The sequence below is a fragment of the Talpa occidentalis genome, unplaced genomic scaffold (assembly GCF_014898055.3).
Source record: "Talpa occidentalis isolate TD23 unplaced genomic scaffold, MPIMG_talOcc4v2.1 talOcc4.9, whole genome shotgun sequence".
NCBI lineage: Eukaryota > Metazoa > Chordata > Mammalia > Eulipotyphla > Talpidae > Talpa > Talpa occidentalis.
The window spans coordinates 11462653-11485253 of NW_023605305.1; the positions used below are offsets into that span (position 1 = coordinate 11462653).

The following is a 22601-nucleotide window of genomic DNA, read 5'->3' on the forward strand; positions in this document are numbered from 1 at the left end:
GGGATCGAACCAGCACTGCAAAGGCTGCGGGCAGCTTCGCAACCCAGCGCTCAACCGCTGCGCCACTGGGGAGGCCCATAAATGAATAAATCTTAAAAAAAAAAAAAAATTGGTATTATATTTTTTAAAAAAATGTCAACTAGGGGCCTCCTTGGTAGCCCAAGGAGTTAAGTCTCAGTACTATGAAGCTATCCTCAGCCACTGCAGCACCAGTTCAATCTCCCACCAGGGAGCTAATAACCCACATGGCACATTAGACCTCTCCTGCCTCACCTGATGCTCCCCTCAGCAGTGTATTTCAGTAGATCTGTCTGTTGTGCTCCCCACTCTGTCTCTGGCGAATCCTCTCACCCTCTCCGCCACCCCCTGCACCTCTGGCTTACACCTCAGCACTTGTATACCTAATAAGATAAATCTTTTTTTTTAAAAAAGTCAACTAAATTCATTCAATGACTTACGAATATATCATTCTTAAGCATACTCTCCCAATCTGTTTTACAATGACTTCTCTCATCAAGAGCATATCACAGTGTTTCTCTGTCAAAAATATAATGCTCTCTAGACGTTTGTGGATAACTGACACAATGAGAAAATAGTCATCAAATTGATTTTCCAATAGCAAAGATGGCAATAAACTAAAATAAAAGCAAAATTGGGACAATAAAATTTTCTTCCTTTCATTAAAATTCAAGGTGGTAGTAACAGGCAGAAATACATATATGTATGCAAAAGTTAAAAATAACAGCACATTCTAGCAATAGATGAAAAGACTACCATTTGAAAACTACAAAGTATACAAAACGGGTCTGAGAAAAGCAGATATATTCAGGGTTAGGACTCTGACAGATGGTAAAGTACTTATTTTACAAAAGCTTTGAAGCTTTAATTAAGACATTTTACATAAAGACAATGCAACATGCAACCTTTGGATTACTTTCTTATAAATATTTTCAGTTTTAGGCCTCCCTAGTGGTGCAGGAGTTAAAGACATAGCACTATCAAGCTATGGACAGCCACTGCAGCATGAGTTTGATCCCTGGCCAGGGAGCTAACTAACCCACATGGAACAGCAGACCTCTCCAATCTCAGCTGCTGCTCCCCTCAGCAGTGTATTTCAGTAGCCCCGCCTGTTCTGCTCCCCACTCTGTCCTCTCTCAGTGGTGAATCCTCTCACCCCTTGTTATCTCTGGCCTACACCCCAGTTCTTGCATGCATAAAAAAAATTTAAAAAACAAAAAATTCATTACATCAAACATTTACTAAACATTCAAAATATTTTCTCTTTTTGATATAATTTAATAATTTTAATAATTTTTTTGTTAAAGAGGTACGTATTTTTATTTATTTATTTGTGATTTATTTATTTGTTTGTTTGTTTTGTTTATACATGCACTGGGTACAGTCAGAAGCGCAGGAGGGTAAGAGAATTCACCAGAGCCAGAGCGGGGAGCAGAGCAGGCAGAAGGACTGAAGTACACTGCAGAGGGGAGCAGCGGGCGGCAGGAGAGGTCTGCGTGCCTTGTGGGACCCTCCTCCGGTGGCCGGGGAGCAGCCGGGGATCGAACCGGCGCCGCAGAGGCCGCGGGCAGCTTCGCAACCCAGCGCTCAACCACTGCGCCACCGGGGAGGCCCCTATTTTCTCTTTTTGAATTGCAGTAATAAGTTTCATGTGTAGTAAGTTTCATGTGCACAGGTGCTCATGACAAATGCATCCACCACAAATACATCCACCAAGCAAAGATTTGCTTACCATTCATACTCACCTGATTCCTCTCCCCATACCAATCCCTCTTACCCCACCCTCACCAATAATCCTCATTCTGTTATCGGTCTAAGATTTTTTGTTTTGTTTAAATAGATACTTTCAAAATAGCAACTACACAACAAAATGAATTTCTTATTTTGAGAGATGGATCTGATATTCCCACTAGAATTTCAAACATCGTTTTAGAAATAACATCCCTTCCCCAAACAATTACAGTATCTGCCTCAATCGTTTTTACAAGAGAAACAGGACACTCAAGAAACAAAAGCACCTTGGTATGTTGGGTGTTAGACAAGTTCAAAAATTAGACTTAGATTTATCTGGACCTAATTAATATAAAGCAAAATATATTTTTTAAAAAGGCAAAATATCTCTTGTCTCAGGTCATAGCTTTTGGTAAATAAAATAGGTTAGAATAAACAAGTCATTAGGAGACAAAGAGAAAAATTCAGTAAGAGCTCTGCATTTGTACCAGACCAGGTTTCTATTAAAAAAAAAAAAAAAAAAAAAAGGTTAATTTATTATTATACAAGAACTGGGGTACAGGCCAGATGCATGGGAGGGTGAGAGGATTCACCGGAGACAGAGCAGGGAACAGAACAGGCAGACTGACGAAATACACTGCTGAGGGGAGCAGCGGGCAAGACAGGAGAGGTCTGCTTCACCACGTGGGATTCTCCCAGCCAGCCGGCCAGGATCATACGCATGTTGCAGAGGCTGCAGACAGCTTCACAGTGCAGCGCTCAACCACCATCGCCACCAGGGAGGCCCCAGACCAGGTTTCTAATTCACAAGCTTTTAATTTCCTAAATCTTGAAGTAAATCATCTCAAAATGATCTTGGACAGCAGGTATGAACAATAAATAAATAAAATAAATCTTAAAAAATATATATACTTGGAAAATAGTATGCATAAGAAACTCCTTAAAACATAGGCAGTATATTACACTATATAAAAAAAATACAGTGCAAACTTTTTTTAAAGATTTTGCTTTTTTTTTTAATTTATTTATGCATACAAGAACTGGAATATAGGCCAGAGGTACAGGGGGAGGTGAGAGGATTCACCAGAGACAGATAGGGAGCAGAACAGGTGGATCTACTGAAATACACTGCTGAGGGGAGCTGCAGGTGAGACAGGAGAGGTCTGCTGCTCCATGTGGGCCAGCTCCTTGGACTGCAGGGATCAAGCACATGCCATAGTTGATAGCACTGTGTCTTTAACCCCTGCGTCACTAGAGAAGCCCAAGATTTTACTCTTTTATTTTTAAGAAACTTCATAGAACATAGGCAGTATTCAACAGATAAAAAATATAGTGGAAAGCAACTTTTTAAAAAAAGATTTATTTATTTACGCATACGAGAACTGGGGCACAGGCCAGAGGTGTGGGTGGTGAGAGGATTCACCAGAGACAGAGTGGGGAACAGAACAGGCGGATCGACTGAAATACACTGCTGAGGGGAGCAGCGGGCAAGTCAGGAGAGGGCTGCTGTGACATGTCAGTCAGCTCTCTGCCTGGGGATCAAACTCGTGCTGCAGTGGCTGCGAACAGCTTCACAGGCTGCGTCTTAACCTCTTGCGCCACCAGGGAGGCCCAGCAACTATTTTTTTTTTTTTTTAAGATTTTACTATTTTACTTTTGCATAGAAGAATGGGGGTATAGGCCAGAGGTACAGGTGGTAAGAGGATACACTAGAAACAGTGGGGAACAGAGCAGGTGCATTTACTGAAATATACTGCTGCGGGGAGCAGCGGGTAAGACTAGAGGGGTCTGCTGTGCCAGGTGGGTCAGCTCCCTGGTGGGGGATGGAGCTTGGTGACAGCACTGAGACTTAACCCCTAGCCCACAAGGAAGGCCCACTATATTGCAACCTTATTAACATAAATTATCTTAACAAAAATGATTTGTTTTAATTAGCAATATTTTTCTTGAAAAAAACTATTTCAAGAGAAAAATAAAGGCACAAATATAATAAACGATCTTTGCTGTCAGGTCCCACCCACAAAACTTGAAGACAACATTCAGTTCCAGAGAGATCAATCACCCAACTTCAAGGAATTCATCCACCAACTTACTCTACTGATCTATTTGAACCTTCATTGGTAAATATAAATGGAAACTACTAATGAAAACATTAAGAAAATAAAGAACCAAGATTTAAAAAACAGAATCAAACCTAGAAGAGAGAAAAGGTACTGGGAACAAATAAGTTTTAAAAATTTCTAATTAGTTCTTATGGAAGGACTCAAGATGCTTTTTTTTATTTTTTTTTAACTTTTTTTTTTTTAAGATTTATTTATTTATACAAGCACTGGGTACAGTCAGAAGCGCGGGAGGGTGGGAGAATTCACCAGAGTGAGAGCAGGGAGCAAAACAGGCAGAAGGACCGAAGTACACTGCTGAGGGGAGCAGCAGGCGGCAGGAGACATCTGCGTGCCACATGGGACCCTCCTCCGGTGGCCGGGGAGCAGCCGGGGATCGAACCAGCGCTGCAGAGGCTGCAGGCAGCTTCGCAACCCAACACTCAACTGCTGCGCCACCGGGGAGGCCCTTTAAGATTTATTTTTATACAAGAGCTGGGGTACAGGCTAGAGGCGCAGAAAGGTGAGAGGATTCACCAGAGACAGAGCAGGGAGCAGAACAGGCAGACGACCGAGATACACCGCTGAGGGGAGCAGCAGGTGAGACAGGAGAGATCTGCCACACCATGTGGGAATCTCCCTGGCCGGCCAGGAATCAAATCGGCGGCGCTACAGAGGCTGCGGACAGCCTCACAGCATCCTGCTGCGCTCAACCTGCTGCATCAACGGGAAGACCCGAGATGCTATTTTAATCTATAAAATACAACTGCTACCTCTCATCCAAAAAGGAGAGAAAACAAAAGTTCCTGAATACGAAAAAGTTGCCAACATTTCATTGTATTTTATGTACCCTTCAATCCAACAATTTCCCTAAAATTCTCACACATATATACAAGGATATGCACTAAAGATTTTATTATTTTGTTAAATAAACATTTTTTTTAAGATTTATTTATTTATACAAGCACTGGGGTACAGGCCAGAGGCTTGGGAGGGTGAGAGGACTCACCAGAGACAGAGCGGGGAGCAGAACTGGCAGACGACCAAAATACACCGCTGAGGGGAGCAGCAGGCACAACAGGAGAGGTCTGTCACACCATGTGGGAATCTCCCTGGGCGGCTGGGAATCAAACCTGCACTACAGAGGCTGCGGACAGCTTCACAGCACTGCACTCAACCCGCTGCGCCACCGGGGAGGCCCTGCACTAAAGATTTTAATTTAAACTAGAAACTACACAAGTATCTATCAATAACAAGAGTTAAATAAATGATGGTACAACTGTAGGAAAGTTTACACATATTGACATGACAAAGACACACATGATGCATAGAGCAGGCATTAAACATGAGCAGTATAATCTCACGTTCTTTTTTTTTTTTAAAGATTTATTTATTTATTTAAACAAGATCCGGGGTACAAGAACCGTGGGAGGGTGAAAGGACCCACCAGAGACAGAGCGGGGAACAGAACAGGCAGACTGACGAAATACACTGCTGAGGGGAGCAGCAGGAGCAACAGGAGAGGTCTGCTGGGATCAAACCGGCGCTGAAGAGGCTGCAGACAGCTTTACAGCGCACCGCTCAACTACCTGCGCCACCAGGGGAGGCCCAATCTCACATTCTTTTTAAACTACATATACATGTAATATAATAATAATAGCAACTTTACCACATATTACTATACAACATAAAGGTCAAAGGTACTATTTTAAGCACTTTGTATGTATTAAATCATTTAATCCTAGCAACAATCTGAGGCACTGGAATCTGTAATTACCCCCCTTCTCCATAATGAGGACACTGGGGCACAAAAAGATTAAACTGCTTTCCCAAGGCAGACAGCCACTAAACCATGGGAGCTGTGACTATGTATGCTCTATGGAACTCTAAATCCCCCAAGATTACTCTTTGTATTTCCAACTATTAGGATACAAACCACAGAGACCTGCTCTTAGTAGTATTCTTGTTCCCTTTCTTTCCCCCTCTCCTCATTCTCAATTTGTAAATGCATACAGAAAGATGTGTAAGTACAGTCAGGAAAAAATGTCAACTGTGATAATCTCTAATGATGGGAGTAGAAGCAAAGAGGCTTTTCGTATTTTAAAATATATAATAAGAATAAGTTAATATAATTTATAGCCTTTATAACATTCATGCATTTTTTTTTGCTAGCCTCTGAAACCTAATGAAGATCTCAATAAATGCCTGAGTCGAGAATATGCTTCATTTTCAAAATAGGAAATAAAAATAAATGGGGAGAAATAAATTTTATAAGTGATAAAAGAAATAAATTAAAATTGTGTATCATTTTCATCTATCCAATTAACAAACAATTGAATTAGAATATTGAATAGTGATAAAAATGACAAGCTGCATCTCAGGAAATATCTGAAATACTGAAAAACATTACACAGAAAAATGTAGTCTTAGCCTTTTAATAGCAAAACTATTAAATATGTTGTGGTACAGCCCAGCCATATACAGAAATATTATAAACTCATTCAAAAGAGTCCTCAAAATGTTTATTGACGTGAGACTAGATAAGGGGCCTCCCTGTTGGTGCAGTGATTAAACATCAGCACTATCAAGCTATCTCCAGCCACTGTGGCCTGTATTTAATCCCAGCCAGGGAACTAACCTACATGGCGCAGCAGATCTCTCCTAACTTGCCCACTGCTCCCCTTAGCACAGTGTATTTTAGTCAGTCTGCCTGTTCTGCTCCCCAATCTGTCTCTTGTGAATCCTCTCATGCCCCCCACCTCTGGCCTACACCCCAGTTCTTGTATGAATAAATAAAATAAATCTTTTTTAAAAAATGAGGAAATGAAACTAGATGAATGTTGAAATGTAGAAAATATTTATTGTACAATTTGCAAATGTGGTATGCATATAAACACAAATGTCAACATGTGTACATATAAGCATGTACATAATACAAATAATACATATAATATGTACCTAAGTTAATATGTCAAAACGCTAACAACAGTTATTAACAGGTAGTGGAGTTATGGATGATCTTTTTCCTTTTTTTTTTTTAAAGATTTATTCATTCATCTACACAAGCACTGGGTACAGTCAGAAGCACGGGAGGGTGAGAGAATTCACCAGAGCCAGTGCAGGGAACAGAACAGGCAGACTGACGAAATACACTGCTGAGAGGCACAATGGGCGTGGCAGGAGAGGTCTGCATGCCATGTGGGACTCTCGCTGATGGCCGGGGATCGAACCAGTGCTGCAGAGGGTACGGGCAGCTTCGCAGCCCAGCGCTCAAAGCTGAGCCACCAGGGGAGGCCCTTCTTTGTGTTTTTTACAATGATTACATATAGCTTATCAGAGAGGAAAGGAGTCTTTTTTTTTTTTTAAGCAGAAAAGCTTTTTTTTTTTTTTCTTCATTACATTAAGAAAAATGAACGAATTACCGTGTTACTGTCCATCCAGATATAGTGTATCTTACTGGTTGCTAATCAGTAGGTCCCAGTGTTCCTGTATCATGTCCATCTTTAGTGACAGACAGAAAGGACAAAAACTCAAGCACAAACAAGCCCCATCCAAACAGCAACACTTTGGCTCTAGGGAATGGCCTAAGCAACATATATAGCAACTTCACTTCTCTAGGTAGGTAATCTTTCACCTTAATGTTTTAGTTGACTATAATGTGGCATAGTACCCACAAAAGCTGCCCAAAAGGGTCATTCTTTTTAATCCTCTACTACACACCCCGTTCCCATTCTGTAAATTCACCCATCAAGCCAGAAGTCACCATCACTGTTGTTGAGAGAAGCACGGACACTTCTCTGTAATCAAATGGCAGAGACAGGTAAGCCTTGCTGCCTTTTCAAAATGGCCAATCCTGCTAGGTGAATGACAGCATATGCTAAGATTTTTCTCACTCCTGCAAAGAATGGGTGGTTTCCCTGCTAAAGCTATCCCAATACAAAGCGCGATTCCCTGCCACGAGCAGAATCTGCACTACCGTAACTACAGTAAAAAGCCCAATTCTCATGACAGCAGCCTTGAAGAGAACCCTGACCCAGGACACACGCCCCAGGCTTCTCCTCCTACTTCATCACAGAAACCACAGCAGCCAAGGCAGATACTATGCACGCCCATGCTGCAGCAACAGCCGCCATTTTTTTGGCTCAGCCCTGCTGCAGCCCCAGATGAAAGCCAGCTTAGAAAGGACAAAGTGGCAAGGGACTCTAAAAAGGAAGATATAATGAATCCGGCATCATAAAAAAATACTGCCATAATCTTCTACATTGTTAAAAATTACTGTTTTTTAAATGCCTATTTTAAAGTAATTTATGCAGTTTTTCTTATGAAAAAAATGGAGAAGACCGGCACTAGAAGTGATAGTACAGTAAAACAAAGATTAATTTATTAGAATGTTTGGGGAACACAAGTCATAACTAGTTAAATTTTTGCTTAACTATGTTAGCCAAAAAAGAAAGCCTCCTCTCTCCCTTGATTCCCTGTCAAAAATCTACAGATGTATCTTAAATCCTCTTCACTCTCTTAAAATAATGAATATACTTGGAACTTGGAGGGAGTCATATTTTATCCTAGCTGCATTTTTCAAATCTCAAATCAGAAATAGTTTTACTTTTTTCTGATTATAAGTGATAGTTAATATCAACAAAAAAATCACTTAGCACAGAAAGAAAATGAAACCACCAAATCTCACCAGCAATCAGAGGTAATCCTAAAAACACTGTTATATAACCAAGCACTTTTTCTACATGTTATTTTAAATAAAATTTGATCATATAAGCTATTACTTCACTTCGTAGATAAATTTAGGCCTTTTTATCACTGTTTTGTAACATTTTTACTTTTTCTTTTTTTTAAAGATTTATTTATTTATTTATTTATTTATTTTATACAAGCACTGGGTACAGTCAGAAGCACGGGAGGGTGAGAGAATTCACCAGAGCCAGAGCGGGGAGCAGAGCAGGCAGAAGGACCGAAGTACACTGCTGAGGGGAGCAGCGGGCAGCAGTGGGACCCTCCTCCGGTGGCCGGGGAGCAGCCGGGGATCGAACCGGCGCTGCAGAGGCTGCTGGCAGCTTCGCAACCCAGTGCTCAACCACTGCGCCACGGGGGAGGCCCTGTTTTATTTTTAAAGGGTACATAGTATTTCAAAGCATATGGTGTCCAAAATTTGCCTAGAACCCTGTTACTAGGTGTGTTCAGTGCTTCAAGAGATTTGCTTTTATAAATGACATGAGAACGCTCTGATTTTTATTTGAACACCCAAAAAGTACAATTATATAAAAGAAGTTGGTGTAAGAAAAATAAAATGGGGCCTCCCTGGTGGTGCAAGGGGTTAAGTCAAAACACGATGAACCTATCCGCAGCCTCTGCAGCATAAGTTCAATCCCTGGCCAGCCAGGGAGAAACCCACATGGCACAGCAGACCTCTCCTGACTCGCCCGCTGCTCCCCTCAGCAGTGTACATCAGTAGGTCTGCCTGTCCTGCTCCCCACTCTGTCTCTGGTGAATCCTTTCACCCCCTGCACCTCGGGCCCGTACCCTAGTTCGTACATGCATAAATAAATAAATCTTAAAAAAAAAAAAAAAAAAGGGCCTCCCCAGTGGCGCAGCAGTTGAGCACTGGGTTGCGAAGCTGCCCGAGGTTTCTGTGGCGCCGGTTCGATCCCCGGCTGCTCCCCGGCCACCGGAGGAGGGTCCCACATGGCGCGCAGACCTCTCCTGCCGCCCGCTGCTCCCCTCAGCAGTGTACTTCAGTCTTTCTGCCTGCTCTGCTCCCCGCTCTGGCTCTGGTGAATTCTCTCACCCTCCCGCGCTTCTGACTGTACCCAGTGCTTGTATAAACAAAACAAACAAACAAATAAAAGAAATAAAAGAAAAAAAAACAGGCTCAGAAGAGGCTCTAAACACTCAGAACTATAACTGATGGAACCAAACACTCAAAAAGGACAGCTGTGCTCAAAAGTACATCTACACATGCTATGCAGAAAATTCTTTTGCGTTAACATAAATTTATTTGAAAATGCCACCAATTTCTGTTTGTATTTCTCAGACAAAATTAGTCAAACGTGCTAACACACTAGGAAAAGAAGCCAGGATGATAAAATGCTGTACCAGTCACTTATAGTCACTTTCAGATTAATGTACTTTTAAGGAAAGCTAAAAAATTCATCTCAAGGATTCCTAGACAGAAAAAAAAAGTCCTCAATCATCGAGACCATTCGAGTGGCATACCGTATAGTACTATCACTAATTCTTATAACTATCAACTATGGCATCTCCCAGTGACACCTCTTTTTATAGTTGAAGCCATCTAAGAAGGTATTGAACTAAAAGATTTCCATGCTCCATCTCTCATATTCTAAGATTGATTCTGTTTATTCTCAATCTCAGCATTAAACAACGGTGGATACTACAGTTGTCTGGAGGCCGGAAGATGAGTCAGCAGGTGAAGCCATTTGTGAGAGGATCGAACATTATTACACTTCTAACAGAGAAGCGAGTAAAAGACAGCTGCCACTGTTGACACTGCTGAACATGCTGTTGGGTTTCATAAGCCTGTAAAATCACCTATTGTCAACAAGCTGCACTTTTCTTAGTTAAGGGTTAAAAAGCACCAGACTGGGCCTCCCTGGTGACCTAGGGGTTAAGTCTTAGTGCCACCACAGCAAGGGTCCTCTGCAGCAAACTAGCAGCCTAACTTAGATCCCTGGCCAGGGAGCTGACCCACATGACAGCAGCAGACCTCTCCTGTCTCGCCCGCGGCTCTGCTCAGCAGTGTATTTCAGTAGATCTGCCTGTTCTGCTCCCCACTCTGTCTCTGGTGAATCCTCTCTCATACATACACACCCCACACACCTCTGGCCTACAGCCCAGCTCTTGTATGCATAAATAAATCTTAAAAAAAAAAAAAAAAAAAGACCTCAAATCAGTCTGAGTTGGCATAAACCTAAACTTTGGGCAAGTCATCATTACCTCCCTCATTCTCTGTGTGGAGAAGGGTCACAAAGTTGGACCAGAAGGTTCCTAAGTAGACGATGCAAAGGAAAAATAAGGTAACAGATACATACAGGTTTAGATCTTTTAATAATAATTTTTTTAAAAGATCAAAAAATGAAATCAGGTCTCCCTGGTGGCGCAGGGGTTAAAAAGTCTCAGCGCTATCAACCTAGCACCAGCCACTGCAGCATGAGTTCGATCCCAGCCAGGGAACTAAACCATATGGCGCAGCAGACTTCTACTGTTTCACTCGCTACTCCCCTTAGCAGTGTATTTCAGTAGATCCACCTCTTCTGCTCCTTACTCTGTCTCTGGTGAATCCTCTCACCCCCCCCCCACATCTCTGGCCTACACCCCAGTTCTTACATGCATAAATAAATAAAATAAATGTTTAAAAAAAAGAGAGGGCCTCTCTGCTGGCACAGTGGTTGAGCGCTGGGCTGCGAAACTGCCCGCAGCCTCTGCAGCGCTGGTTCAATCCCTGGCTGCCGGCGAGGGTCCCACATGGCACGCAGACCTCTCCTGCTGCACCCGCTGCACCCCTCAGCAGTGTACTTCAGTCAGTCTGCCTGTTCTGCTCCCCGCTCTGGCTCTGGTGAATTCTCTCACCCTCCTGCACTTCTAACTGTACCCAGTGCTTGTATTAATAAATAAATAAATCTTTTTTAAATAAAAATAAATAATAAAAAAAAAGAATGAAATCATTGCCTTGCCTAAAATGTACCACATTCAAGTACAGTCACCCACACCCAGTCACCACAACATAAAAAGGTAATCAAGGTCAAGTACTCTACTGTCTGCCTGTGAAATAATGGTTACCTCAGGAAGCTGGACTGGTTCCAAATGCTAATATTTCTGAGAAATATCAACAATGCAATATTCAAAGTTATCAGCCTGTAAGATACACAAACTTAAAGACTCACGATATTAATCAGGTACTCGATGTCATTAATATCCTATGTAGTTTAAGACCTACTTTCCTTTGCATATTTAGTTAAGAGTTAAGCTAAATATATGTATAATTTACAAAACTTAAAAAGTAGATACAATCTTAAAAACTCAGCAACCCCATTCCCACACTATAATATTTCAATATTAAGCCACTGAAGACATTTTTCTGTGCAAAATCTTTAACCAAACCAAAAAACCAGGGCCTCCCTGTTGGCACAAGGGATTAAGCATGGCACGCACTATGAAGCAATCCGCAGCCTCTGCAACACCACCCCCGGTCAGGGACAAACCAAATGGTGATGCAGACCTCTCCCGTCTCACCCACTGCTCCCCAGCAGTGTATTTCAGTCAGTCTGCCTATTCTGTTCCCCACTCTGTCTCTGGTGAATCCTCTCACACCACCACCCCCCCACCGCTCCCACAACTCTGGCCTGTACCCCAGCTCTTGTATGCATAAATAATCTTTACCAAAAAAAAACTATTTTATTAGATCTGAAAGGTTACAAAATGACTTCTTTAATGTGATCTTTTACTGATTAGCAAAAAGAATCTTGTTAGGGGCCTCCCCTGGTGGCTCAGCTGTTGAGCGCAGGGCTGCGAGGCTGCCCACAGCCTCTGCAGTGCTGGTTCGTTCCCCAGCCGCCGGCGAGAGTCCCACAAAAAAAAGAAAGAAAAAAAAAAAAGAATCTTGTTAGTAGTATTTCCTGTGTTTGTTTCTTTACAGAACATACACATTAGATTAGCCCCGTATATAGCCTAATAAATAAAAATGAAGCTTAATTTGAAAATGTATAAACACTTTAGGATAGAACTAACATTCTGTGTGAAGTACAACAGCCCAAAAATCTGTAACTTTTATCTACTCAATTTTAATTCTTCACAGGACAGCAAAATAGACAAATGCCCACAGGCTTTTTTTTTTTTTTTAAACAAAGTTAACACTACCTAATATGAATTTGCCTTAATAATAGAAACAGGCAAAATCTCTTTTGCGTAGTTCTCCTGTTTTCTAGGCATTATACAAAAGGTAGAAATCAAATTCATTTATTTAATAGGTGATGTATTACAAATAGCACCCCTCACTAAATCTCAAGCACATAATGGATTTAAAAAAAAAAAAAAAAAAAAAAAAAACAAGGGCCTCCCCTGGTGGCGCAGCGGTTGAGCGCTGGGTTGCGAAGCTGCCCGCAGCCTCTGCAGCACCAGTTCGATCCCCAGCTGCCGGGCGAGGGTCCCACATGGCGCGCAGACCTCTCCTGCTGCCCGCTGCTCCCCTCAGCAGTGTACTTCGGTCCTTCTGCCTGTTCTGCTGCCCACTCTGGCTCTGGTGAATTCTCTCACCCTCCCGTGCTTCTGACTGTACCCAGTGCTTGCATAAATAAATAAAAAAATCTTAAAGGAAAAAAAAAAAAAAACATTTTAAATTCTGTGATGCCATTCCTACTCTCCTAATCCTGCCCATTCCTTATTTCAACTTTCACACTTCAACCGTATCTTAAAAAAACTGCTTTCATTCCAACTGCCTGCCTGTGAGTATACAGGAGTCTCTTTTCACAAAGTTGTCCCTTTCAGGGACAATTCTTTCTGCCCGCTTGTGTCTGTGCAAGGGTCCTTTATTTTCCTTTCCTTTTTTTATAATACGCCTACACTTCTCAATTTAAAAAACCCAAACAAAACAGTGTTTTTATCATGTCTGTTCCCTCCAAAATTTTTTTTTAAAGATTTATTTATTTATTTATTTATTTATTTATTTATTTACATACAAGCCCTGGGTACAGTCAGAAGCGCAGGAGGGTGAGAGGATTCACCAGAGCAAGAGCAGGGACCAGAACAGGCAGACTGACAAAATACACTGCTGAGGGGAGCAGCGGGCACAGCAGGAGAGGTCTGCGCGCCATGTGGGACCCTTGCCGGGGATCGAACTGGCGCTGCAGAGGCTGCGGACAGCTTCGCAGCCCAGCACTCAACCTCTGCGCCACCAGGGGAGACCCTCCCTCCAAATTTTTTTAATGGAAATTGATTTCTGAAAAGGTGGGAAGATAATTCAATGATGAATGAATAGTCTTTTCAACAAATGGGTGCTGTGACTGGATAACAACATGTAAAGAAATAAAGTTGGGCCCCTGTTTCACATCATACACAAAAATTAATTCAAAATGGATCTAAGAATTAAATGTCAGAGCTAAAATTTTAGGGGGCCTCCCTGGTGATGCAAAGGGTTAGGTCGCAGCACTATGAAGTGATTGGCAGCCACTGCAGCATGAGTTCGATCCCAGGCTCGCCAGGGAGCTACCCAATTGGCGCAACAGACCTCTCCTGTCTCACCCACTGCTCCCCTCAGCAGGGTATTTCAGTCAGTCTGCCTGTTCTGTTCCCCACTCTGTCTCTAGTGAATCCTCTCACCCACCCCCGCACCTCGGGCCCAGTTCTTGTATGCATAAATAAATAAACTTTAAAAAAAATAACTGTATATGTAATATGACATTATGTTATATATTTAAAAAAAAACTTAAGTCCATTAAAATTAAAGATGAGGGTCTCCCTGGAGGCACAGGGGTTATAGACAGAGCTATCAAGTTATTGCCAGCCACTTAGCACGAGTTCGATCCCAGTCCCCCAGGCCCAGCCAGGCAGAGAGCAATCCACATGGCGCAGCAGACCTCTCCTGCCTCACCCATTGCTCCCCTCAGCAGTGTATTTCAGTAGATCTGCCTGTTGTGCTCCCCACTCTCTCTGGTGAATCCTTCCTCCCCCTGCACCTCTGGCTTATACGCAGTTCTTGAACGCATAAATTATTTTTTTAAAAAACTGAATTAAATTAGTTGAGAGGAAAAAGGCCAAAAAATATATGAAATCATTAACAGTAGCTATCTCTATTTTTTAAGATCAAAAGTGATTTTTTACTTTTCTATATTTTTTATGTTTCCTGATTTGTTAACTCTAATAATCATAAAACAAGTTTTTAATAGTAACACTGACATGGTTTTCCTCTTTGGTCTTTGTACAACCCTAATCCTTAGTATCTGTACTTTATATGCATCTCAATCAGTTTAGATGGCTTTATAAATTGGGTGAATGCTAGTCCTTCTCAACAGAAATTATGGAACTATTTTCAATTCAATTCCACAAGTGCAAAACAATTTCAGGGCAGCCTTAAATGCCAAAAGTGAGTTTAGTTCTACTGTTAGATCTAGAACTTATCTGATTGCCAGACTCTAATAATCAACACTTCAACAAATATTTAGACTTCTTACTATCTGCCAAGCACCGTTCTAAGAACTGGCAATTAAAACAGACAAAACTCTGCCTCTATGGAGCTTATGTTCTAGTGACAAAATTTAATGTTTCATACAAATACGTTTCAAAAAAGCATGTTTCAAAAAAATACAGAAGAACTATTAACAAAGGTCATAAAAACTGACAAATTTCAAATGCATTTAAAATAGCTTAAACTATCTTAAATTTCAGCTGAGGCTACAGGAGAGTAAAAATCTCCTTCTAGCTGGCAGCAAGCCAAAGAACTGGGAGGCATCTGAGAATTCAGAAGTTGCCTGGGATCATGCTATGTAAATCTCAGTTGCAGTTTAAAGTTATATGCTCGGCTAATACACAGGAAATAGTTTTCTATTATATTAGTTCAAAGTATTACTCCTGAAGTAAAAATAAATTGTGTCATCACAGGAGTCGATTCCAGAACTTACTTGCCACGAAACCTCACAGTGAACAAATAAACTGCATCACCCAGAGCAAGTAAGCATCCAACCACAGCAATCTTATTTAGGGCCTCAAGCCATCCCACAACAGACGATACAATCTTAACTGCATAAAATCAGACACATTTCAGTCTGTTTGGCTAAATCTAAACATCAATTAAGTACAAAACCAGAGGTGTCTTAATGAGCAAACTGCCTCCCTGGGATCCAAGTCAGCATGTTTCTAACAGAAATGTCACCTCAGAAACATGCCTCTGACTATCAGACTAAGAAACCACTAAAAGGTCTCCATAAAACTTCCCCCCAACCTGCAAGAAACCAAACTTCAAACCATAATCTTCAGAATCATAAGTCATTATAATTCAAGAGTTGCTCTACAAATGAGTCAAAAATCCTTTCATTTTAAAGAGAAAAGATGCCCAGAGCAATTATGTGACTTGTTCAAGATGATACAGCTATTTAAATAAAATAGTTAAAATAAATAAATAAATAGGGCATCCCCTGGTGGTGCAGCGGTTGAGCACTGGGCTGCGAAGCTGCCCGCAGCCTCTGCAGCGCCGGTTCGATCCCCGGCTGCCAGCGAGGGTCCCACATGGCACGCAGACCTCTCCTGCTGCGCCCGCTGCTCCCCTCAGCAGTGTATGTCATCAATCTGTCTGTTCTGTTCCCTGGTCTGGCTCTGGTGAATTCCCTCACCCTCCCGCGCGTCTGACTGTACCCAGTGCTTGTATAAATAAATAAAAATAAATCTTTGAAAATAAATAAATAAATAAATAGAAGCGTTAAACCCAAATCTAGATTTTGTTTTTTCTCCTACTAATCAGGGGCGCTTTTCGATATATGAAATTGACTTGTATTTTAAGGCTAGCAAGCACAGTTTCCAAGTCAAAGTCTATAACAGAAGGGCAGTAAGGTATAACATGAGATGGGAAGGAAAACAAGAAAGAACCACAGAGATGAGATAAGCATCTTTTAAAAAAAAAAAGATTTATTTATTTATACAAGAACTGGGATATAGACCAGAGGCACGGGAGGGCGAGAAGACTCACCAGAGACAGAGCAGGGAGCAGAACAGGCAGATGGACCAAAAGCACTGCTGAGGGATGCACTGGGCGAGGCAGGAGAGGCCTGCCCCACCATGTGGTTATCTCCCTGTTGGGCCAGGAATCGAACCCACGCTGCAGAGGCTGCGGACAGCGTCACAGCGCTGAGCTCAACCAGCTGCGCAACCGAGGAGGCCTCAAATATGCATCTTCTTATAGCTGATTCTTCAGGTTATAATGCAGAATATTCTTTGCATCTATAGCAATCTCATTTTTTTTGACCATTCCATTCTTTGTACTTCCTGTAGTTTCTATGAAATCCATTTACTAAAGTTCAATGCAGCAGCAATAGCAAAGGAATTGGGAAAAGTAGCAGAAGGAAATGTCAGGTAATTCTTATTTCCTTTATTGTTATTAATAAAAATAAAAATAAATTATTACCTAATTATTATCCCTCTAATCTAGCTAAGGTGTCAACTTCCTCCAGGAAGCCCTAATTCCTCTTCCCCCCAGACTAGGGCTCTTAGAGTTATTATTAGTTGCTTCATGGTATTCTATCTGGACCAAGGTCTGTGAAGGCAAATATTACATATTGGCTTGTGTCTGGTGTGCAGTAGATGCTGAATAAATGAAAAAATGAGACAACTTGCCACTTACATTGAAGTCCCAATATAAATGATTAAAATGCAGCAACCCTATTATGATTTAAAATGTTTTCAGGGCCTCCCCTAGTGGCGCAGCAGTTGAGAGCTGGGTTGCAAGGCTGCCCGCAGCCTCTGCAGCGCCAGTTCGATCCCCGGCCACCGGGAGGGTCCCATAAATAAATAAATAAATAAATAAATAAATAAATAAATAAATAAATAAATAAAATAAACTTTGGGCTTCCCTGGTGGCACAAGGAGTTAAGACGCAACCTATGAAGTTTCCGCAGCCTCTGTAGCATGAGTTCGATCCCCCAGCCGGCCAGGGAGCAATCCACATGGCACAGCAGACTTCTCCTGACTTGCCCACAGCTCCCCTCAGCAGTGTACTTTGGTCCATCTGCCTGTTCTGTTCCTCATTCTGTCTGGTGAATCCTCTCATTCACCCCCCAACCCCCAGCACCTCTGGCCTGTACCCCAGCTCTTGTATGCATAAATAAATCTTTAAAAAAAAAATTATTTCAAACTTTTAGCACTACACCTTTTCATAAAAATCTTACCAGAAACTCCAATATAGAAACGCAACACATCGGTCCTTACATGGTTTAAACTTTCACTGTTTGGGAGGAAATACTCACTTTAAGACCTCTAAGCCTAAGACAAGGAGTTGTAGCAGCAGAAGCAAGAGCAGAGTAACTAAGGCACCTGAGTAATTTTCTTCCTTCTTTCCCATGGCGATGCCCTCCCCACATGAACATGCCTCTCACAAAGAAGAGAGAGGAAATACAGGGAGCGCTTGGTGCAGAACCCCAATTCCTATTTCATGGATGTGAAAATAAATGCCCGGGATACTGCAATATCACCACCATCATCAGCCATGCAGAAACATGGTAGAGTGTGTTGGCTGCTCCACTGTCCTCCGCCAGCCTACAGGACAAAAACAAAGGCTTACAAAGGATGTTCTCTGAATCCAAACAAGTGGGAAGTCATCCCAATTAACATATTTTGGTCACAACAAAAAAAGGTCTACTTTCTTTGTCTCCATCCTACATCAGTCTCCCTCTCTCTTTCCTAAAAGAGGATCTGACCTCCAGCACAGATCCTTCTTTTTCGACAGCGGGGCTCAGGAACAGAGAACATTGGCTACCACATGAGCTACAGAGTTCATGCTGCTAGTTATACGGGTGTCTTGCTGCAGGCCTTGCTAACTTCTGAACAAGCTGAAACAGTTACTGAATCAAATGCAGTAGATCTATTTCTATGCTTTTTAAAGAAAAAAAAGATTCATTTTTATTTATTTCTGCATACAAGAACTGGGGTACAGGCCAGAGGTGTGGGGGTGAGAGGATTCACCAGAAACAGAGTAAGGAGCAGAGCAGACGGATACACTGAAGTACACTGCTGAGGGGAGCAGCGAGCGAGACAAGAGAGGTCTGCTGCGCCTGCGCCATGTGAGTTAACTCCCTGGCCTGGGATCAAACTCATGCCACAGAGGCTGGCCATAGCTTGACAGCGCTGAGACTTTAACCCCTGTGACACCAGGGAGGCCCCTATTTCTTTGCTTTAAAGATCAATAACCAACTTGATTAGCAATATGTGGTTCTAAACTGCCTAAAACAAGGTATATATTGCTGCATTCTAGATGATTCCACAGAGCTCCTTTACTACATACAGATGTTCACCTAGCTATCAAGTACAGGCTCATATTCTTCCTTCCATTCCCACATGCAGACCTGGTGAGAAGTAACAAGGCACAATAGAAAGGACATCTGTGGGCTTTAGGGTCAGATATACCATTCTGGCCTCAGAGTTGGAGCACCAACTTATAAGATGGACAACCTTGGTAATGTTACTGAATCTCTGTGTATTTCAGTTTTCTTAACTGTAAAATAGGGACAGCACCTACCTAACTACGGTTCTTATTAGAATTAAATAAATCATGCATGGGCCTCCCTGGTGGCGCAGGGGATGAAGTCTCCGTGCTATCAAGTTATCGCAACCCACTACAGCATGAGTTGGATCCCGAGCCAGGGAGCTGACCTACATGGCACAGTAGACCTCTCCTGGCTCATCCGCTGCTCCCCTCAGCAGTGTATTTCAGTAGATCTGCCTGTTCTACTCCTCACTCTGTCTCTGGTGAATCCTCTCATCCCCTGCACCTCTGGCCTACACCCCAGTTCTTGTATGCATAAATAAAAATAAATCTTTTAAAAATAAATCATGCCTGTAGAGCTCTAGGACATAGGCACTATATTCAGTTTAGCTTTGGAAAAGAGGCAAGAAAGGAGAAAGCAAGCATACTCACTCTAACCTATGATAAATCTGAGAATCAGCACAGTAAACAAAAACAGGAAAATTACAAAAAAAAAAAAAAAAACACCAGGAGTACTTTAATGTATGTCATAACTAAGGCAAAAATAGTTAAGGACACAGGTCATTTTGGGGTCACCACAGGCCTTTTTCCAAATTAGGTCCTTCAAAGGACCCAGTGCCCTGATTTTCTTAACCAAAGTGGCTGCCCCAAAACAGTCACTAGACTCCCCAGAAATGTCAGCAGCCCTGAGAGAAATTACACCTTGAAGTCTTTCCATATAAACAGAGAGAACACTGTGTATTCTCAACAGACTGCAAAATTGTTCCAGTCTGTTATTGTTTGAGTACCTGAATTTAAACTATCTCTTTAAAAATGAACAGCTGAAGGGTGAGCAATTTCCAACTAAAGGGCTAGGTTTTATAGATATCCAAGAAATCTCTGAAAACGCAAGCAAGATTTTCTATGTTCGGACAGTTTTCTATAGAGAAACCTATCAGCTTTTATCAAAAAGTCAAAATTGTGTGTCACCCAGAAAAAGTTAAGAATCACGCTAAGATTCTCGATAGAGCCTCTTTGGAACCTAATATTGGAAAACTGGGTGAACACATCTGAAAGTATTCTAAAAGTGTTAATGTCATGAACAATTCACAGTGGATTGTGTTCTTGAAAAAATTCTAAGTATATTTCTCCCTTGTGATATCAGGGTTTACTTCTCTCATCAGCCACCATCCCTGCCCATCCTCCACTGGGGAAACTGCCTTACAGGCTTGCTGTGCAAAACTGATGCAGGCTCCAGTTTATATTATGACTAATATTTCCCTTCTTTTCTGATGTGTCACTTGAGCCCTCAGTATAAATGAAAGACACTTTGACACACAAATCTCCTAGTATTTTTACAAATTTAGAATACTAGCTGAATTTATTGATACAATTCAACACAAATGTATCCATACATTTTGAGACGCAGGAGATTTATCAAGTCATACAACCAAGCCCTGGGCTTCCCCCGCCCTTCAAATTGTATCAGCTTATCACAAGATGACCGTTTCCATTAAACAAATACAAATTCCCATACTTCCTCAGGGTAAGAAATCAGAGTTGCTCATCTCAACCTACTTTTTAACCAATTCCCCACAACCACTGATAACATCTCACCACCGATAGGTTCTAATGAAATCTCTGACCTACACTGCATTCACTATATAGACTTTTAGATTTCAGCAATTGCAACCTTTCAGTGCTTAAAGCAAAGAGAAGACAACAGTGTTGTGAAATCCATGGAGAGGAAAATTAATTTTAGCTTCAATGACATGAGACAAAATAAAAACTTACAGATACATAAAACCAAGTATCTTATTACAAATAGATTAAAAAATTTAGATCAGAAACTACAGAAACTACAGAAACTGATTTTCTATCAGAAACTACATCTTAAAGTTACCCCCTTTAACAACTGCTTCTTTCATGCAAAAGAAAATTAAGTGGCAGTATTAATAATTATTTTTATGTTGCAACCAACTCAGCTTTTTCTAAGTTCTTCCCTCATGAAATGCAATCAGAAAAAACACACTTGAAACATCTGAGTCATAATTTTGTGAGTCCAAACTAAATTCACCCAGCACTGTCATAATCAGCACTGAGGTTCTCATCGCTTGGTACATCAGTAACATATAGTATGGGCTTCCTTTCACTTCTATTTAAGAAACGCAGGTAGTGAATCATTTACTTGGTGACACCTTACAGAAACGCAGCCTGAGGCAAGCACAGGTTATCAAGAGGAAAAACAAAGACTGAAATTAGAAAGGAATTTAAACTCCCAAAGCAACAAGTGAAGGTGCATTTCAAGAGATCCGGCATCCAACTCTACCTTGAGGTAGGACATCAGCCACGCTTTTTCCCCCACAGAGAAGCAACTAAGGATACTGCTCAAAACTAACCAGGTTGTCCATGAGCAACACTAAGGTACTCTCGTCGGGGAGCAAGTCCTAATTAGCAGTCTCATGCAGGCGCACAGAAACAGGAGACCCGTACACACATCGCCCTGGAATGGAATTTTTCTTGACTCTGCACCACAGTGCCTGGACTGGGGGGGAAAAAAAAAATGTAGGCTGACAACAGTCAAAGAGCAGAGTCAATGACACTTGACAGAACGCAAACCGATGACCTGGAGTGACTCTAGAAAGGACACACCTGTCCCCGCGCCGAGCGATCGGGATGCAGACGCGCATCACGCCCCAGGCTGTGCAGGGACGCGGGAGCCCCGCGGCAGCGAGTTCACCTGCCGGGGCGCCGGCTCCGCAGGCCCAGCCCGTGATGCACACGCACACACACGCATGCACACGCGCGCGCGCACATACACACACGCACGGCCCCGTCCAAGGACCCCCGGTGGGGGATCCCCGCCGCCCCGGGTGGGGGCGCACGAGGAGGCCCCGTCAGGCACCTGCCCGGCGCCTCGGCGGCCCGGGAGCCCCACCTTCTCCTCTCGCCGCTACTTTCCGCCGGGAACACCCCGTCGCCGCGTCCGTCCACCCGGGACGCGCAAACCCCGGGGCACCCCGAGACCCGGGGCCCCTCCAGAGAGAACGAAAGCCCTTCCACGCCGCCCGCGCCGCGCCAGCCTCCCAAGAAGTCGGGCTTTCGGGGCGACGCGGCGCGCCGGCGACTTCCTCTTCCTCTCGGCCGCGGCGGGGCGCCGGGGGGACCCCCTCGCGCGCCCGGCGCGCCCCCGCGAGCCGCCGCGCAGCGCCCGCCGCCCGGGACCCCGCGGGCCGGAGCAGCACTCACCTCGGCCGCGGGGCGATCGCGCCACGGGAAACGCACCCACAAAGTTTACGGGGTGCCACCACCACGAGCGGGGGGCGCCCCGGGCCCGGCGGCGGGGGGCGGCGGCGGCGCGGGGCGCAGCCCGCTCAGGAGAAGCCCCGCGGGGCGGCCCCGGCGCTCGGCCGGGGGGGGGACCCCGCGGGGGGGCCGGCGCCGGCCTCGGGGGGCGCGGGGACCCGGGGCGCCGCCCTCCCGGGGCCCGGGCCGAGGCCCACAGCGAAAAGGATACTGTTGGGGCGCCGGGGGCTGCAGGGCCCTGCCGCTCGCGGGAG

At 43.2% G+C, this 22601-nt stretch overlaps 1 protein-coding gene across 1 annotated transcript in view; it reads right to left on the reverse strand.

The window, feature by feature from the left end:
• The window catches only part of EIF4G3 (eukaryotic translation initiation factor 4 gamma 3), a 233278-nt gene extending 210677 nt beyond the window's left edge, over nucleotides 1-22601 (reverse strand). The window contains exon 1 of the mRNA XM_054690849.1: nucleotides 22559-22601. The gene's annotated coding sequence lies outside the window, so the exon portion shown is untranslated. The remainder of the gene's footprint in view (nucleotides 1-22558) is intronic.